A 20,248-nucleotide genomic window follows, 5' to 3' on the forward strand; every position below is an offset into this window, starting at 1 on the left:
AGACCCTACGGGTTCGGGAGACATGTAGACATGACCGAGATCGCTCTCCGACCAATAACCAACAGCGGGATCTGGATACCCATGTTGGCTCCCACATGCTCCTCGATGATCTCATCGGATGAACCACGATGTCGAGGATTCAAGCAACCCCGTATACAATTCCCTTCGTCAATCGGTATGTTACTTGCCCGAGATTCGATCGTCGGTATCCCAATACCTCGTTCAATCTCGTTACCGGAAAGTCACTTTACTCGTACCGTAATGCATGATCCCGTGACCAGACACTTGGTCACTTTGAGCTCATTGTGATGATGCATTACCGAGTGGGCCCAGTGCTACCTCTCCGTCATACGGAGTGACAAATCCCAGTCTTGATCCGTGTCAACCCAACAGACACTTTCGGAGATACCCGTAGTATACCTTTATAGTCACCTAGTTACGTTGTGACGTTTGGTACACCCAAAGCACTCCTACGGTATCCGGGAGTTACACGATCTCATGGTCTAAGGAAAAGATACTTGACATTGGAAAACTCTAGCAAACGAACTATACGATCTTGTGCTATGTTTAGGATTGGGTCTTGTCCATCACATCATTCTCCTAATGATGTGATCTCGTTATCAATGACATCCAATGTCCATAGTCAGGAAATCATGACTATCTGTTGATCAACGAGCTAGTCAACTAGAGGCTTACTAGGGACATGTTGGTGTCTAAGTATTCACACATGTATTACGATTTCCGGATAACACAATTATAGCATGAATAAAAGACAATTATCATGAACAAGGAAATATAATAATAATCCTTTTATTATTGCCTCTAGGGCATTTCCAATAGTCTCCCACTTGCACTAGAGTCAATAATCTAGTTACATTTTGATGAATCGAACACCCATGGAATTCTGGTGTTGATCATGTTTTGCTCTAGGGAGAGGTTTAGTCAACGGATCTGCTACATTCAGGTCCGTATGTACTTTACAAATATCTATGTCTCCATCTTGAACATTTTCACGAATGGAGTTGAAGCGACGCTTGATGTGCCTTGTCTTCTTGTGAAACCTGGGCTCCTTGGCAAGTGCAATAGCTCCAGTGTTGTCACAGAAGAGCTTGATTGGCCCCGATGCATTGGGTATGACTCCTAGGTCGGTGATGAACTCCTTCACCCAAATTGCTTCATGTGCTGCCTCCGAGGCTGCCATGTACTCCGCTTCACATGTAGATCCCGCCACGACGCTCTGCTTGCAACTGCACCAGCTTACTGCCCCACCATTCAAAATATACACATATCCGGTTTGTGACTTGGAGTCATCCAGATCTGTGTCGAAGCTAGCGTCGACATAACCTTTTACGACGAGCTCTTCGTCACCTCCATAAACGAGAAACATTTCCTTAGTCCTTTTCAGGTACTTCAGGATATTCTTGACCGCTGTCCAGTGTTCCTTGCCGGGATTACTTTGGTACCTTCCTACCAAACTCACGGCAAGGTTTACATCAGGTCTGGTACACAGCATGGCATACATAATAGAACCTATGGCTGAGGCATAGGGGATGACACTCATCTCTTCTATATCTTCTGCCGTGGTCGGACATTGAGCTGAGCTCAATTTCACACCTTGCAACACAGGCAAGAACCCCTTCTTAGACTGATCCATATTGAATTTCTTCAATATCTTATCAAGGTATGTGCTTTGTGAAAGACCTATGAGGCGTCTTGATCTATCTCTATAGATCTTGATGCCTAATATATATGCAGCTTCTCCAAGGTCCTTCATTGAAAAAATCTTATTCAAGTAGGCCTTAATGCTGTCCAAAAGCTCTATATCATTTCCCATCAAAAGTATGTCATCTACATATAATATGAGAAATGCTACAGAGCTCCCACTCACTTTGTTGTAAACGCAGGCTTCTCCATAAGTCTGCATAAACCCAAACGCTTTGATCATCTCATCAAAGCGAATGTTCCAACTCCGAGATGCTTGCACCAGCCCATAAATCGAGCGTTGGAGCTTGCACACCTTGTCAGCATACTTAGGATCGACAGAACCTTCCGGCTGCATCATATACAATTCTTCCTTAAGTAAACCATTAAGGAATGCCGTTTTGACGTCCATTTGCCATATTTCATAATCATAGAATGCGGCAATTGCTAACATGATTCGGACGGACTTCAGCTTCGCTACCAGTGAGAAAGTCTCATCGTAGTCAACCCCTTGAACTTGTCGATAACCCTTAGCGACAAGCCGAGCTTTATAGATGGTCACATTACCATCCACGTCTGTCTTCTTCTTAAAGATCCATTTATTTTCTATGGCTCGCCGCTCTACGGGCAAGTCAGTCAAAGTCCATACTTTGTTTTCATACATGGATCCTATCTTGGATTTCATGGCTTCCAGCCATTTGTCGGAATCCGGGCCCGCCATCGCTTCTTCATAGTTCGAAGGTTCACCGTTGTCTAACAACATGATTTCCAAGACAGGGTTGCCGTACCAATCTGGTGCGGAACGTGTCCTTGTGGACCTTCGAATTTCAGTAGGAGCTTGATCAGAAGTATCTTGATCATCATCATTAACTTCCTCTCTAGTCGGTGCAGGCACCTCAAGAACATTTTCTTGAGTTGCGCCATTTTCCGGTTCAAGAGGTAATACTTCATCAAGTTCTACTTTCCTCCCACTTACTTCTTTCGAGAGAAACTCCTTATCTAGAAAGGATCCATTCTTGGCAACAAAGATCTTGCCTTCGGATCTGAGGTAGAAGGTATACCCAATAGTTTCTTTAGGGTATCCTATGAAGACGCATTTTTCCGACTTGGGTTCGAGCTTTTCAGGTTGAAGTTTCTTGACATAAGCATCGCATCCCCAAACTTTTAGAAACGATAGCTTAGGTTTCTTCCCAAACCATAATTCATATGGTGTCGTCTCAACGGATTTCGACGGAGCCCTATTTAAAGTGAATGCGGCAGTCTCTAAAGCATAGCCCCAAAAAGATAGTGCTAAATCGGTAAGAGACATCATAGATCGCACCATATCTAATAGAGTGCGATTACGACGTTCGGACACACCATTATGCTGAGGTGTTCCAGGCGGCGTGAGTTGTGAAACTATTCCACATTTTCTTAAGTGTGTGCCAAACTCGTGACTCAAGTATTCTCCTCCACGATCTGATCGCAGGAACTTGATTTTCCTATCACGTTGATTCTCAACCTCACTCTGAAATTCCTTGAACTTTTCAAAGGTCTCAGACTTGTGTTTCATTAAGTAGACATACCCATATCTACTCAAGTCATCAGTGAGGGTGAGAACATAACGATAGCCACCGCGATCCTCAACACTCATTGGACCGCACACATCAGTATGTATGATTTCCAATAAGTTGGTTGCTCGCTCCATTGTTCCTGAGAACGGAGTCTTGGTCATTTTACCCATGAGGCATGGTTCGCACGTGTCAAATGATTCGTAATCAAGAGACTCTAAAAGTCCATCAGCATGGAGCTTCTTCATGCGTTTGACACCTATGTGACCAAGGCGGCAGTGCCACAAGTATGTGGGACTATCATTATCAATCTTACATCTTTTGGTACTCACACTATGAACATGTGTAGCATTACGCTCGAGATTCATTAAGAATAAACCATTCACCATCGGAGCATGACCATAAAACATATCTCTCATATAAATAGAACAACCATTATTCTCGGATTTAAATGAGTAGCCATCTCGAATTAAATGAGATCCTGATACAATGTTCATGCTCAAAGCTGGCACTAAATAACAATTATTAAGGTTTAAAACTAATCCCGAAGGTAAATGTAGAGGTAGCGTGCCGACGGCGATCACATTGACCTTGGAACCATTCCCGACGCGCATCGTCACCTCGTCCTTCGCCAGTCTCCGCTTATTCCGCAGCTCCTGTTTTGAGTTACAAATGTGAGCAACCACACCGGTATCAAATACCCAGGAGCTACTACGAGTACTGGTAAGGTACACATAAATTACATGTATATCACATATACCTTTCGTGATGCCGGCCTTCTTGTCCGCTAAGTATTTGGGGAAGTTCCGCTTCCAGTGACCACTTCCCTTGCAATAAAAGCACTCAGTCTCGGGCTTGGGTCCATTCTTTGGCTTCTTCCCGGCAGCTTGCTTGCCGGGCGCGGCAACTCCCTTGCCGTCCTTCTTGAAAGCTTTCTTACCCTTGCCCTTCTTGAACTTAGTGGTTTTATTCACCATCAACACTTGATGTTCCTTTTTGACTTCTACCTCTGCTGATTTCAGCATTGCAAATACTTCAGGAATGGTCTTTTCCATCCCCTGTATATTGAAGTTCATCACAAAGCTCTTGTAGCTTGGTGGAAGCGACTGATGGATTCTGTCAATGACCGCGTCATCCGGGAGATTAACTCCTAGCTGAGTCAAGCGGTTATGCAACCCAGACATAGTGAGTATGTGCTCACTGACAGAACTGTTTTCCTCCATCTTACAGCTGAAGAAATTGTCGGAGACTTGATATCTCTCGACCCGGGCATGAGCTTGGAAAACCATTTTCAGCTCTTCGAACATCTCATATGCTCCGTGTCTCTCAAAACGCTTTTGGAGCCCCGGCTCTAAGCTGTAAAGCATGCCGCACTGAACGAGGGAGTAGTCATCGGTACGTGCCTGCCAAGCGTTCATAACGTCTTGTTCTGCAGGGAGAACAGGTGCGTCACCTAGCGGTGCTTGTAGGACATAATCTTTCTTGGCAGCTATGAGGATGATCCTCAGGTTCCGGACCCAGTCCCTGTAGTTGCTGCCATCGTCTTTCAGCTTGGTTTTCTCTAGGAACGCATTGAAGTTGAGGACTACGTTGGCCATTTGATCTACAAGACATATTGTAAAAAAATTTAGACTAAGTTCATGATAATTAAGTTCATCTAATCAAATTATTCAATGAACTCCCACTTAGATAGTCATCCCTCCAGTAATCTAAGTATAACATGATCCGAGTTAACTAGGCCGTGTCCGATCATCACGTGAGACAGTCTAGTCAACATCGGTGAACATCTTCATGTTGATCGTATCTTCTATACGACTCATGCTCGACCTTTCGGTCTTCTGTGTTCCGAGGCCATGTCTGTACATGCTAGGCTCGTCAAGTCAACCTAAGTGTTTGCATGTGTAAATATGTCTTACACCCGTTGTATGTGAACGTTAGAATCTAACACCCGATCATCACGTGGTGCTTCGAAACAACGAACTGTTGCAACGGTGCACAGTTAGGGGGAACACTTTCTTGAAATTATTATGAGGGATCATCTTATTTACTACCGTCATTCTAAGTAAACAAGATGCAGAAACATGATAAACATCACATGCAATCAAACAATAATAGTGACATGATATGGCCAATATCACATAGCTCCTTTGATCTCCATCTTGGGGCTCCATGATCATCTTGTCACCGGCATGACACCATGATCTCCATCATCATCATCTCCATCATCGTGTCCCCATGAAGTTGCTCGCCAACTATTAATTCTACTACTACGGCTAACGCATTTAGCAATAAAGTAAAGTAATTTACATGGCGTTTCTCAATGACACGCAGGTCATACAAAAAATAGACAACTCCTATGGCTCCTGCCGGTTGTCATACTCATCGACATGCAAGTCGTGATTCCTATTACAATAGCATGAACATCTCATACATCACATATATATCATTCATCATTCATCACAACTTTGGCCATATCACATCACAGAACACTTGTTGCAAAAACAAGTTAGACGTCCTCTAATTGTTGTTGCAAGTTTTACGTGGCTGCAATAGGGTTCTAGCAAGAACGTTTTCTTACCTACGTGAAAGCCACAACGTGATTTGTCAACTTCTATTTACCCTTCATAAGGACCATTTTCATCGAATCCGCTCCAACTAAAGTGGGAGAGACAGACACCCGCCAACCACCTTATGCAACTTGTGCATGTTAGTCGGTGGAATCGGTCTCACGTAAGCGTACGTGTAAGGTTGGTCCGGGCCACTTCATCCCACAATACCGCTGAAGCAAGATAAGACTAGTAGCGGCAAGAAAGTTGACAACATCTATGCCCACAACAAATTGTGTTCTACTCATGCAAAGAGAACTACGCATAAACCTGGCTCATGATGCCACTGTTGGGGAACGTTGCAGAAAACAAAAAATTTCCTACGGTTTCACCAAGATCCATCTAGGAGTTCATCTAGCAACGAGTGATTGGATTGCATCTACATACCTTTGTAGATCACGCGCGGAAGCGTTTAAATAACGGGGATGAGGAAGTCGTACTCGACGTGATCCAAATCACCGGAGATCCTAGCGCCGAACGGACGGCACCTCCGCGTTCAACACACGTACGGTCAGCGTAACGTCTCCTCCTTCTTGATCCAGCAAGGGGGAAGGAGAGGTTGAGGAAGATGGCTCCAGCAGCAGCACGATGGCGTGGTGGTGATGGAGCTGCAGTACTCCGGCAGGGCTTCGCCAAGCTCTATGGAGGAGGAGGATGTGTTGGAGAGGGAGAGGGAGGCACCAAAGGCAAAGGTAAGAGGTCCTCCATCCCCCCCACTATATATAGGGGGGCCTAGGGGGGGCGCCGGCCCTAGGAGATGCAATCTCCTAGGGGGGCGGCGGCCAAGGGGTGGGGGGCGCCCCCCCCTTTAGGGTTTCCCCCACCCTAGGCGCATGGGCCCTAGGGGAAGTGGCACCCCAGCCCACTTTGGGCTGGATCCCTTCCCACTTCAGCCCATGGGGCCCTCCGGGATAGGTGGCCCCACCCGGTGGACCCCCGGGACCCTTCCGGTGGTCCCGGTACAATACCGGTGACCCCGAAACTTGTCCCGACGGTCAAAATAGCACTTCCTATATATAATTCTTTACCCCCGGACCATTCCGGAACTCCTCGTGACGTCCGGGATCTCATCCGGGACTCCGAACAACATTCGGGTTACTGCATATACATATCCCTACAACCCTAGCGTCACCGAACCTTAAGTGTGTAGACCCTACGGGTTCGGGAGACATGTAGACATGACCGAGATCGCTCTCTGGTCAATAACCAATAGCGGGATCTGGATATCCATGTTGGCTCCCACATGCTCCTCGATGATCTCATCGGATGAACCACGATGTCGAGGATTCAAGCAACCCTGTATACAATTCCCTTCGTCAATCGGTATGTTACTTGCCCGAGATTCGATCGTCGGTATCCCAATACCTCGTTCAATCTCGTTACCGGCAAGTCACTTTACTCGTACCGTAATGCATGATCCCATGACCAGACACTTGGTCACTTGGAGCTCATTATGATGATGCATTACCGAGTGGGCCCAGTGCTACCTCTCCGTCATACGGAGTGACAAATCGCAGTCTTGATCCGTGTCAACCCAACAGACACTTTCGGAGATACCCGTAGTATACCTTTATAGTCACCCAGTTACGTTGTGACGTTTGGTACACCCAAAGCACTCCTACGGTATCCGGGAGTTACACGATCTCATGGTCTAAGGAAAAGATACTTGACATTGGAAAACTCTAGCAAACGAACTATACGATCTTGTGCTATGTTTAGGATTGGGTCTTGTCCATCACGTCATTCTCCTAATGATGTGATCTTGTTATCAATGACATCCAATGTCCATAGTCAGGAAATCATGACTATCTGTTGATCAACGAGCTAGTCAACTAGAGGCTTACTAGGGACATGTTGGTGTCTAAGTATTCACACATGTATTATGATTTCCGGATAACACAACTATAGCATGAATAAAAGACAATTATCATGAACAAGGAAATATAATAATAATCCTTTTATTATTGCCTCTAGGGCATATTTCCAACACAAAAATCAAATAAAACAAATGGGGCAAAAATGCATAAATCATGGATGCATATGAATGATCTATTATAAACATCCAAATTGAAAATTGGGATGTTACACTAGGTTAACCCCGAGGGGTTTCGTAATATTTGGGAATTTGTAGTGCAAAGAAGGGCTACGGGAGGCCAACGAGGTGGGCACAACCCACCTTAGCGCGCTAGGGGGCCCTGGCGCGCCCTTGTGGATTGTGCCCCCCTCGGGGCACCCCCGAGGTGCAGCTCTGGCCCATTGGGTTTCTTCCGGTCCATAAAAAATCTGCAAAAAGTTTCGCGGTGTGTGGACTCCGTTTGATATTGATTTTCTGTGATGTAAAAAACAAGCAAAAAACAACAACTGGCACTGGGTCAATAGGTTAGTCCCAAAAAATGATATAAAGTTGCTATAAAATGATTGTAAAACATCCAAGAATGATAAAATAACAACATGAATACTTCATAAATTATAGATACGTTGGGGACGTATCAGCATCCCCAAGCTTAATTCCTACTCGTCCTCGAGTAGGTAAATGATAAAAGAAATAATTTATGAAGTGTGAATGCTAGCAAAGTGCATAAGTTTGATCAATGATAATTTCAACCACTTTTCCTAGCATCATAACAGCAATTCTTTCTGATGTTATAGTGGCAACCAATTCACATGTTAAGGTTCAAACAAGGAACTCTCTTGAAACTCAACAACCTATGTTCTTAGTCACCAAGCAATTGCAATTCAACTTATTCAATAGAGTTTAAGTAAGAGCTCCACATACTCAACCATCATATAGTCTTCTATGATTGCAAACACTCACCTTGTACACATGAGCAAAACGTGTCAACCGGACACTGATACGTCTCCAATGTATCTATAATTTTTTATTGTTCCATGCTATATTATATTCTGCTTTGGACATTATTGGGATTTATTATACACTTTTAAATTATTTTTGGGACTAACCAATTAACCGGAGGCCCAGCCCAGAATTATTGTTTTTTGCCTATTTCAAAGTTCTGCAGAAAAAGAATATCAAACGGAGTCCAAACGGAATGAAACCTTCGGGAACGTGGTTTTTTGAATGGACGTCATCCAAAGGACTTGGACCCTACGTCAAGAAAGCAACTAGGAAGGCACAAGGTAGGGGCGCGCCTACCCCCCCCCCTAGGCGCACCCTCCACCCTCGTGGGGCCCACGTTGCTCCACCGATGTACTTCTTCCTCCTATATATACATACGTACCCCAAACTACCAGATACGGAGCCAAAACCTAATTCCATCGCCGCAACCTTCTGTACCTGTGAGATCCTATCTTGGGGCCTTTTCTGGAGCTCCGCCGGAGGGGGCATCGATCACGGAGGGCTTCTACATCAAAACCATAGCCTCTCTGATGATGTGTGAGTAGTTTACTTCATACCTTCGGGTCCATAGTTATTAGCTAGATGGCTTATTCTCTCTTTTTGGATCTCAATACAATGTTCTCCCCCTCTCTCGTGGAGATCTATTCGATGTAACCTTCTTTTGTGCTGTGTTTGTTGAGACCGATGAATTGTGGGTTTATGATCAAGTTTATCTATGAACAATATTTGAATCTTCTCTGAATTCTTTTATGTATGATTGGTTATCTTTGCAAGTCTCTTCGAATTATCAGTTTGGTTTGGCCTACTATATTGATCTTTCTTGCAATGTGAGAAGTTCTTAGCTTTGGGTTCAATCTTGCGGTGTCCTTTCCCAGTGACAGTAAGGGCAGCAAGGCACGCATTGTATTGTTGTCATCGAGGATAACAAGATGGGGTTTATATCATATTGCATGAGTTTATCCCTCTACATCATGTCATCTTACTTAAAGTGTTACTCTGTCCTTTTGAACTTAATACTCTAGATGCATGCTGGATAGCGGTCGATGTGTGGAGTAATAGTAGTAGATGCAGGCAGGAGTCGGTCTACTTGTCTCGGACGTGATGCCTATATACATGATCATACCTAGATATTCTCATAACTATGCTCAATTCTATCAATTGCTCAACAGTAATTTGTTTACCCACCGTAATACTTATGCTCTTGAGAGAAGCCACTAGTGAAACATATGGCCCCCGGGTCTATTTTCCATCATATTAATCTTCCGTCATTTCTTGCACCATTTTTATTTCGCTTTATTTACTTTGCATCTTTATTATAAAAATACCAAAAATATTATCTTATCATATCTATCAGATCTCACTTTCGTAAGTGACCGTGAAGGGATTGACAACCCCTTTATTGCGTTGGTTGCGAGGAATTTATTTGTTTTTGTAGGTGCGAGGGACTCGCGCGTGGCCTCCTACTGGATTGATACATTGGTTCTCAAAAACTGAGGGAAATACTTACGCTGCTTTGCTGCATCACCCTTTCCTCTTCAAGGGAATACCAACGCATGCCCAAGAGGTAGCAAGAAGGATTTCTGGCGCCGTTGCCAGCGAGATATACGCCAAGTCATGACATGCCAAGTACCCATCACAAATCTTATCCTTCTCATTACATTATTTGCCATTTGCCTCTTGTTTTCCTCTCCCCCACTTCACCCTTGCAGTTTTATTCGCCCTCTTTTCCTTTCGCCCTCTCTTTCCATTCGCTTTTTATTCGCTTGTTTGCTTGTGTGTTGGATTGCTTGCTTGTCACGATGGCTCAAGATAACACTAAATTGTGTGACTTTGCCAATACCAACAATAATGATTTTATTAGCACTCTGATTGCTCCTCTTACCGATGCTGAATCTTGTGAAATTAATACTACTTTACTGAATCTTGTCACGAAAGATCTGTTTTTTGGCCTTCCTAGTGAAGATGCCGCTACCCATCTAAACAACTTTGTTGATTTGTGTGATATGCAAAAGAATAAAGACGTGGATAATGATATTGTTAAATTGAAGCTATTCCCGTTTTCGCTTAGAGATCGTGCTAAAGCTTGGTTTTGTATTTGCCTAAAAATAGTATTGATTCATGGAATAAGTGCAAAGATGCTTTTATCTCTAAGTATTTTCCTCCCGCTAAGATCATCTCTCTTAGAAACTATATTATGAATTTTAAGCAACTTGATCATGAACATATTGCACAATCTTGGGAGAGGATGAAATTAATGATACGTAATTGCCCTACACATGGTTTGAATATTTGGATGATTATACAAAAATTTTATGCCGGATTGAATTTTGCTTCTAGAAATCTTTTAGATTCGGCCGCGGGAGGCACTTTTATGGAAAACACTTTAGGAGAAGCTACTAAACTCCTAGATAATATTATGGTTAATTATTCTCAATGGCACACTGAAAGATCTACTAATAAGAAAGTGCATGCGATAGAAGAGATTAATGTTTTGAGTGGAAAGATGGATGAACTTATGAAATTGTTTGCTAATAAGAGTGCTCCTACTGATCCTAATGATATGCCTTTGTCTACTTTGATTGAGAATAATAATGAATCTATGGATGTGAATTTTGTCGGTAGGAATAATTTTGGTAACAACGCATATAGAGGTAATTTTAATCCTAGGCCGTACCCTAGTAATTCCTCTAATAATTATGGTAATTCCTACAACAATTCTTATGGAAATTTTAGTAAGGTGCCCTCTGAATTTGAGACTAGCGTTAAGGAGTTTATGAATTCGCAAAAGAACTTCAATGCTTTGCTTGAAGAAAAATTGCTTAAAGTTGATGAATTGGCTAGGAACGTTGATAGAATTTCTCTTGATGTTGATTCTTTGAAACTTAGATCTATTCCACCTAAGCATGATATCAATGAGTCTCTCAAATCCATGAGAATTTCCATTGATGAGTGCAAAGAAAGAACCGCTAGGATGCGTGCTAAGAAAGATTGCTTTATAAAAGCGTGTTCTTCTAGTTTTCATGATAATAAATATGAAGATCTAAAAGTTATTGATGTGTCCCCTATTAAATCTTTGTTTTGAAATATGAATCCTGATAATGATGGGACTGAATATGATCCACCTTTACCTAGAAGGCGTTCCAAAAATTCGTAGTCTTTAGATCTTGATGCTAAAATTGTTAAAAGTGGGATTGCAGAGGTCAAAACTTTAAATATTAATGAACCCACTATTTTGGATTTCAAGGAATTTAATTATGATAATTACTCTTTGATAGATTATATTTCCTTGTTGCAATCCGTGCTAAATTTTCCACATGCTTATAGTCAAAATAAAGCCTTTACTAAACATATCGTTGATGCTTTGATACAATCTTATGAAGAAAAACTTGAGTTGGAAGTTTCTATCCCTAGAAAACTTTATGATGAGTGGGAACCTACTATTAAAATTAAAATTAAAGATCATGAATGCTATGCTTTGTGTGATTTGGGTGCTAGTGTTTCCACGATTCCAAAGACTTTGTGTGATTTGCTAGGTTTTCGCGATTTTGATGATTGCTCTTTAAACTTGCACCTTGCAATTCCACCATTAAGAAACCAATTGGAAGAATTAATGATGTTCTTATTGTTGAAAATAGGAATTATGTGCCCGTAGATTTTATTTTTCTTGACATAGATTGCAATCCTTCATGTCCTATTATTCTTGGTAGACCTTTCCTTTGAACGATTGGTGTAATTATTGATATAAAGGAAGGGAATATTAGATTCCAATTTCCGTTAAGTAAAGGCATGGAACACTTCCCTAGAAAGAAAATTAAATTACCATATGAATCTATTATGAGAGCCACTTATGGATTGCCTACCAAAGATGGCAATACCTAGATCTATCTTCGCTTTTATGCCTAGCTAGGGGCGTTAAACGATAGCGCTTGTTGGGAGGCAACCCAATTTTATTTTTAATCCTTGCTTTTTCTCCTGTTTAGTAATAAATAATTTATCTATCCTCTGTTTTGGTTATGTTTTTTGTGTTTAATTAGTGTTTGTGCCAAGTAGAACCGTTGGGAAGACTTGGGGAAAGTCTTTTTGATCTTGCTGTAAAAAACAGAAACTTTAGCGCTCACGAGAATTGCTGCCATTTTTATTTGGAAATTTATATTTAGTTAATTATTTTTTAAGATGATTAACATATGAATTCCTCACGTCCAGAAATTTATTTTAGAATTTTTGGGGTTCCAGAACTTGCGTTAGCTACAGATTACTACAGACTGTTCTGTTTTTGACAGATTCTGATTTTCGTGTGTTGTTTGCTTATTTTGATGAATCTATGGCTAGTAAAATAGTTTATAAACCACATAAAAGTTGGAATACAGTAGGTTTAACACCAATATAAATAAAGAATGGTTTCATTACAGTACCTTGAAGTGTTGTTTTGTTTTCTTTCGCTAACGGAGCTCACGAGATTTTCTATTTTGAGTTTTGTGTTGTGAAGTATTCAAGTTTTGGGTTAAGTTTTGATGGATTATGGAACAAGGAGTGGCAAGAGCCTAATCTTGGGGATGCCCATGGCACCCCAATGTAAAATTTAAGGACACCCAAAAGCCTAATCTTGGGGATGCCCCGGAAGGCATCCCCTCTTTCGTCTTCGTCTATCGGTAACTTTACTTGGAGCTATATTTTTATTCACCACATGATATGTGTTTTGCTTGGAGCGTCTTGTATTATTTGATTCTTTATTTGTTAGTTTACCACAACCATCTTTTCTGTACACACCTTTTGAGACAAACACACATGATTTGAAAATTATTAGAATACTCTATGTGCTTCACTTATATCTTTTGAGTTATATAGTTTTTGCTCTAACGCTTCACTTATATCTTTTAGAGCATGGTGGTGGATTTGTTTTATAGAAACTATTGTACTCTCATGCTTCACTTATTATTTTGAGAGTCTTAAACAGCATGGTAATTTGCTTAAATTGGGAAATTAATCCTAATATGCTAAGTATTCGAGACTAGTAATTTTTTTCTCTTATGAGTGTGTTGAATACTATGAGAAGTTTGATACTTGATAATTGTTTTGAGATATGGAGATGGTGATATGAGAGTCATGCTAGTTGAGTAGTTGTGAATTTGAGAAATACTTGTGTTGAAGTTTGTGATTCCCGTAGCATGCACGTATGGTGAACCGTTATGTGATGAAGTCGGAGCATGATTTATTTATTGATTGTCTTCCTTATGAGTGGCGCTCGGGGACGAGCGATGGTATTTTCCTACCAATCTATCCCCCTAGGAGAATGCGCGTAATTCTTTGCTTTGATAACTAATAGATTTTTGCAATAAGTATGTGAGTTCTTTATGACTAATGTTGAGTCCATGGATTATACGCACTCTCACCCTTCCACCATTGCTAGCCTCTCTAGTATCACGCAACTTTCGTCAGTACCATAAACCCACCAAATACCTTCCTCAAAACAGCTACCATACCTACCTATTATGGCATTTACATAGCCATTACGAGATATATTGCCATGCAACTTTCCAGCGTTCCGTTATTATGACACGCTTCATCATTGTCATGTTGCTTTGCATGATCATGTAGTTGACATTGTATTTGTGGCAAAGCCACCGTTCATAATTCTTTCATACATGTCACTCTTGCATCATTGCACATCCTGGTACACCGCCGAAGGCATTCACATAGAGACATATTTTGTTCTAAGTATTGAGTTGTAATTCTTTAGTTGTAAGTAAATAAAAGTGTGATGATCATCATTTTTAGAGCATTGTCCCAAGTGAGGAAAGGATGATGGAGACTATGATTCCCCCACAAGTCGGGATGAGACTCCAGATTAAATAAAAAAAGGCCATAAAAAAAGAAAGAGAGAAGGCCCAAATAAAAAAAATGAGAGAAAAAGAGAGAAGGGACAATGCTACGTACTATCCTTTTACCACACTTGTGCTTCAAAGTAGCACCATGATCTTCATGATAGGGAGTCTCCTATGATATCACTTTCATATACTAGTGGGAATTTTTCATTATAGAACTTGGCTTGTATATTCCAATGATGGGCTTCCTCAAAATGCCCTAGGTCTTCGTGAGCAAGCGAGTTGGATGCACACCCACTTAGTTCCTTTTGTTGAGCTTTCATACACTTATAGCTCTAGTGCATCCGTTGCATGACAATCCCTACTCACCCACATTGATATATATTAATGGGCATCTCCATAGCCCGTTGATACGCCTAGTTGATGTGAGACTATCTTCTCCCTTTTTGTCTTCTCCACAACCACCATTCTATTCCACATATAGTGCTATGTCCATGGCTCACGCTCATGTATTGCATGAAGATTGAAAAAGTTTGAGAACACCAAAAGTATGAAACAATTGATTGGCTTGTCATTGGGGTTGTGCATGATTTAAATACTTTGTGTGGTGTAGATAGAGGATAGCAAGACTATATGATTTTGTAGGGATAACTTTCTTTGGCCATGTTATTTTGAGAAGACATAATTGCTTAGTTAGTATGCTTGAAGTATTATTATTTCTATATTAAACTTTTGTCTTGAATCTTTCAGATCTAAATATTCATACCACAATTAAGAGAATTACATTGAAATTATGCCAAGTAGCATTCTACATCAAAAATTCTATTTTTATCATTTACCTACTCGAGGACGAGCAGGAATTAAGCTTGGGGATGCTTGATACGTCTCCAATGTATCTATAATTTTTTATTGTTCCATGCTATATTATATTCTGTTTTGGACATTATTGGGCTTTATTATACACTTTTATATTATTTTTGGGACTAACCAATTAACCAGAGGCCCAACCTAGAATTGTTGTTTTTGCCTACTTCAGAGTTCCGCAGAAAAAGAATATCAAACGGAGTCCAAACAGAATGAAACCTTCGGGAACGTGATTTTTGGAACGAATGTGATCCAGAGGACTTGGACCCTATGTTAAGAAAGCAACCAAGAAGGCACGAGATAGGGGGGCGCGCCTACCCCCCCCCCCCCCCCCCCCCCCCCCCCCCCCCCCCCCCCCCCCCAGGCGCGCCCTCCACCCTCATGGGGCCCACGTTGCTCCACCAACGTACTTCTTCCTCCTATATATACCTGCGTACCCCCAAACTACCAGATACGGAGCCAAAAACCTAATTCCACCGCCGCAACCTTCTGTACCCATGAGATCCCATCTTGGGGCCTTTTCCGGAGCTCCGCCGGAGGGGACATCGATCACGGAGGGCTTCTACATCAACACCATAGCCTCTCCGATGATGTGTGAGTAGTTTACTTCAAACCTTCGGGTCCATAGTTATTAGCTAGATGGATTCTTCTCTCTTTTTGGATCTTAATACAATCTCCCCTCTCTCGTGGAGATCTATTCGATGTAACCTTATTTTGCGGTGTGTTTCTTGAGACCGATGAATTGTGGGTTTATGATCAAGTTTATCTATGAACAATATTTGAATCTTCTCTGAATTCTTTTATGTATGATTGGTTATCTTTGCAAATCTCCTCAAATTATCAGTTTGGTTTGGCCTACTAGATTGATCTTTCTTGCAATGGGAGAAGTTCTTAGCTTTGGGTTCAATCTTGCGGTGTCCTTTCCCAGTGACAGTAGGGGCAGCAAGGCACGTATTGTATTGTTGCCATCGAGGATGACAAGATGGGGTTTATATCATATTGCATGAGTTTATCCCTCTATATCATGTCATCTTACTTAAAGCGTTACTCTGTTCTTTTGAACTTAATACTCTAGATGCATGCTGGATAGCGGTTGATGTGTGGAGTAATAGTAGTAGATGCAGGCAGGAGTCGGTCTACTTGTCACGGACGTGATGCCTATATACATGATCATACCTAGATATTCTCATAATTATTCGCTTTTCTATCAACCCGGAAGATTAATACCTAGATTGTTGACGGAAGATTAATATGATGGAAAATAGACCTAGGGGCCATAGGTTCACTAGTGGCTTCTCTCGAGAGCATAAGTATTACGGTGGGTAAACAAATTACTGTTGAGCAATTGACAGAATTGAGCATAGTTATGAGAATATCTAGGTATGATCATGTATATAGGCATCACGTCCGAGACAAGTAGACCGACTCCTGCCTGCATCTACTACTATTAGTCCACTCATCGACCGCTATCCAACATGCATCTAGAGTATTAAGTTAATGAAAATAGAGTAACGCCTTAAGCAAGATGACATGATGTAGAGGGATAGACTCATGCAATATGATGAAAACCCCATCTTGTTATCCTCGATGGCAACAATACAATACATGCCTTGCTGCCCCTACTGTCACTGGGAAAGGACACCGCAAGATTGAACCCAAAGCTAAGCACTTCTCCCATTGCAAGAAAGATCAATCTAGTAGGACAAACCAAACTGATAATTCGAAGAGACTTGCAAAGATAACCAATCATACATAAAAGAATTCAGAGAAGATTCAAATATTGTTCATAGATAGACTTGATCATAAACCCACAATGCATTGGTCTCAACAAACACACAGCAAAAAGAATATTACATCGAATAGTTCTCCATAAGAGAGGGGGAGAACATTGTATTGAGATCCAAAAAGAGAGAAGAAGCCATCTAGCTAATAACTATGGACCCGTAGGTCTGAGGTAAACTACTCACACTTCATCAGAGGGGCTATGGTGTTGATGTAGAAGCCCTCCGTGATCGATGCCCCCTCCGGTGGAGCTCTGAAACAGGCCCCAAGATGGGATCTCGTGGATACAAAAAGTTGCGGCGGTGGAATTAGGTTTTTGGCTCCGTTTTTGATCGTTTGGGGGTACGTAGGTATATATAGGAGGAAGGAGTACGTCGGTGGAGCAACAGGGGGCCCACGAGGGTGGAGGGCGCGCCCGCTGGGGGTAGGCGCGCGCCCTACCTCGTGGCCTCCTCTTTTGTGTCTTGACGTAGGGTCCAAGTCTCCCTGGTCTTGTTCGTTGAGAAAATCACGTTCCCGAAGGTTTCATTCCGTTTGGACTCCGTTTGATATTCCTTTTCTTCGAAACCCTAAAACAGGCAAAAAACAACAATTCTGGGATGGGCCTCCGGTTAATAGGTTAGTCCCAAAAATAATATAAAAGTTGATAATAAAGCCCAATAATGTCCAAAACAGTAGATAATATAGCATGGAGCAATCAAAAATTATAGATACGTTGGAGACGTATCAAGCATCCCCAAGCTTAATTCCTGCTCGTCCTCGAGTAGGTAAATGATAAAAACAGAATTTTTGATGCGGAGTGCTACTTGGCATAATTTTAATGTAATTCTTCTTAATTGTGGTATGAATATTCAGATCGGAAAGATTCAAGACAAAAGTTCATATTGACATAAAGATAGTAATACTTCAAGCATACTAACTAAGCAATTATGTCTTCTCAAAATAACATGGCCAAAGAAAGTTCATCCCTAAAAAATCATATAGTTTAGTCATGTTTCATTTTCGTCACACAAGAATGCTCTCATCATGCACAACCCCGATGACAAGCCAAGCAATTGTTTCATACTTTAGTAATCTCAAACCTATAAACTTTCACGCAATATATGAGCGCGAGCCATGGACATAGCACTATGGGTGGAATAGAATATAATGAGGGGGGTTATGTGGAGAAGACAAAAAAGGAGAAAGTCTCACATCAACGAGGCTAATCAATGGGCTATGGAGATGCCCATCGATTGATGTTAATGCAAGGAGTAGGGATTGCCATGCAACGGATGCACTAGAGCTATAAATGTATGAAAGATCAACAAAAGAAACTAAGTGGGTGTGCATCCAAATTGATTGCTCACCATTGTTGGAATATACAAGCCAAGTTCTATAATGAAAAATTCCCACTAGTATATGAAAATGACAAAACAAGAGACTCTCTATCATGAATATTACGGTGCTACTTTGAAGCACAAGTGTGGCAAAGGATAGTAACATTGTCCCTTCTCTCTTTTTCTCTCATTTTTTTGGGCCTTATCTTTTTATGGCCTTTCTCCCCTTTTTTTATATTCCTCACTTGGGACAATGCTCTAAAAAATGATTGTGGCGACCCAACCCGAATGGATCAAGTCTACTGTGCTCGGGTGTCATCCCTGGATCAGTAATGCTGACACCACACAGTACATCGAAGGATTTATAGCAGAGTGGAAATCACACACTTATTACATCGTTGTCTCAAAGAGAACTTATTACAATAAAAATGGCTTAAGGCCATCTAGTGTCGATAACAGCGGAAGACTTGGAAGATAAATGGGTCCATCAACTCCAACGGCATCACTGAGTATAGAACCACGACCTAAACACCTTACTCGTCGTCTGAAAAGTCTGCAACATGAGAAGTTGCAGCCCGAAAACGGGTCAGCACATGGAATATGCTGGCAAAGTAACACATAGAGAGTAATGGAATGAAACAACTATACTATATGCATATATGGCTGGTGGAAAGCTCTATGGTTACAGTTTTGCGTAAAGCCAGTTTTTCCCTACTGCAAAGGAATAAATTTATTTAACTATCATGGTGGTTGTGAAACATCGAGAATGGTTGACAGCATTCTCAATCCCAATTAAAAGTAATTAAAACCCAACAACATTAATTAGAAGTAACGTGTTGAGATTCACATGATATTCAAGTACTAGATACTCAAGATGTCCATAACCGAGGACACGGCTAATCATGATTAGTTTGTACACTCTGCAGAGGTTTGCGCACTTTTCCCCACAAGACTCGATCGCCTCCGTTTGGTTTCTCGCACTACATGGTGTTTGAGAAGACGGATGACCGAGACACAGTCTTTCAGAAGCGCTAGCACCTTACGATCGGGTAGACCGGTACACCTACATCCCCTACATCTGCTAGTCTACCACTGTAAGAGTTCGCACAACTTAGTCAACTATGCCAGAGCCCATAATGGCTTGTGGCTGCACACGGAAGTTTCTAGCATGAAAGATCTTATGATCCCTTTGAGCCTGGGTGGCGGTCCGAAAAAAAACAGGCAAGTCCTGATAGACATCAGGTGCCTCAATCCACCCAGATGTGTGTTTAAGTTGCCACCTTAGATAAACCATTAAAATTATCAACTCACATCTGTCATGGATATCACTCACCCAATCCACGTCTACTAGCATAGCATGGCATAATAAGCAAACGTAGAAGTAACTCCCAAGGGTTTCATAATAATACAGGTGATAGGTACTACCTCATCTACTTCCCATCCCACAATTTAATTAGATCCTAATCATGCAATGTGAGAGGATTGATCTAATGCAATAAAACATGGGTTGTAGAAAAGGTATGATCAAAGTGTTACTTGCCTTGCCGATGATCCGCGAGTCCTAGGGTTTCGAAGTAACAAGCGGCGCAATCCGGGTGATCTATCGCAGACATACAACAAGCACACAATAAGTACTCATCTAATGCACAGGTAAAACTCGAACAAAAGAACGAACCAGATAGTTCAACTTAAGAACTCCGGTTGCAAAGAAAGAACGAACCGAACAAAGAAACGGAAAACAAACGGC

The sequence above is a fragment of the Triticum urartu genome, chromosome 6 (genome assembly GCF_003073215.2).
Source record: "Triticum urartu cultivar G1812 chromosome 6, Tu2.1, whole genome shotgun sequence".
In the NCBI taxonomy this organism is placed as follows: Eukaryota; Viridiplantae; Streptophyta; class Magnoliopsida; order Poales; family Poaceae; genus Triticum; species Triticum urartu.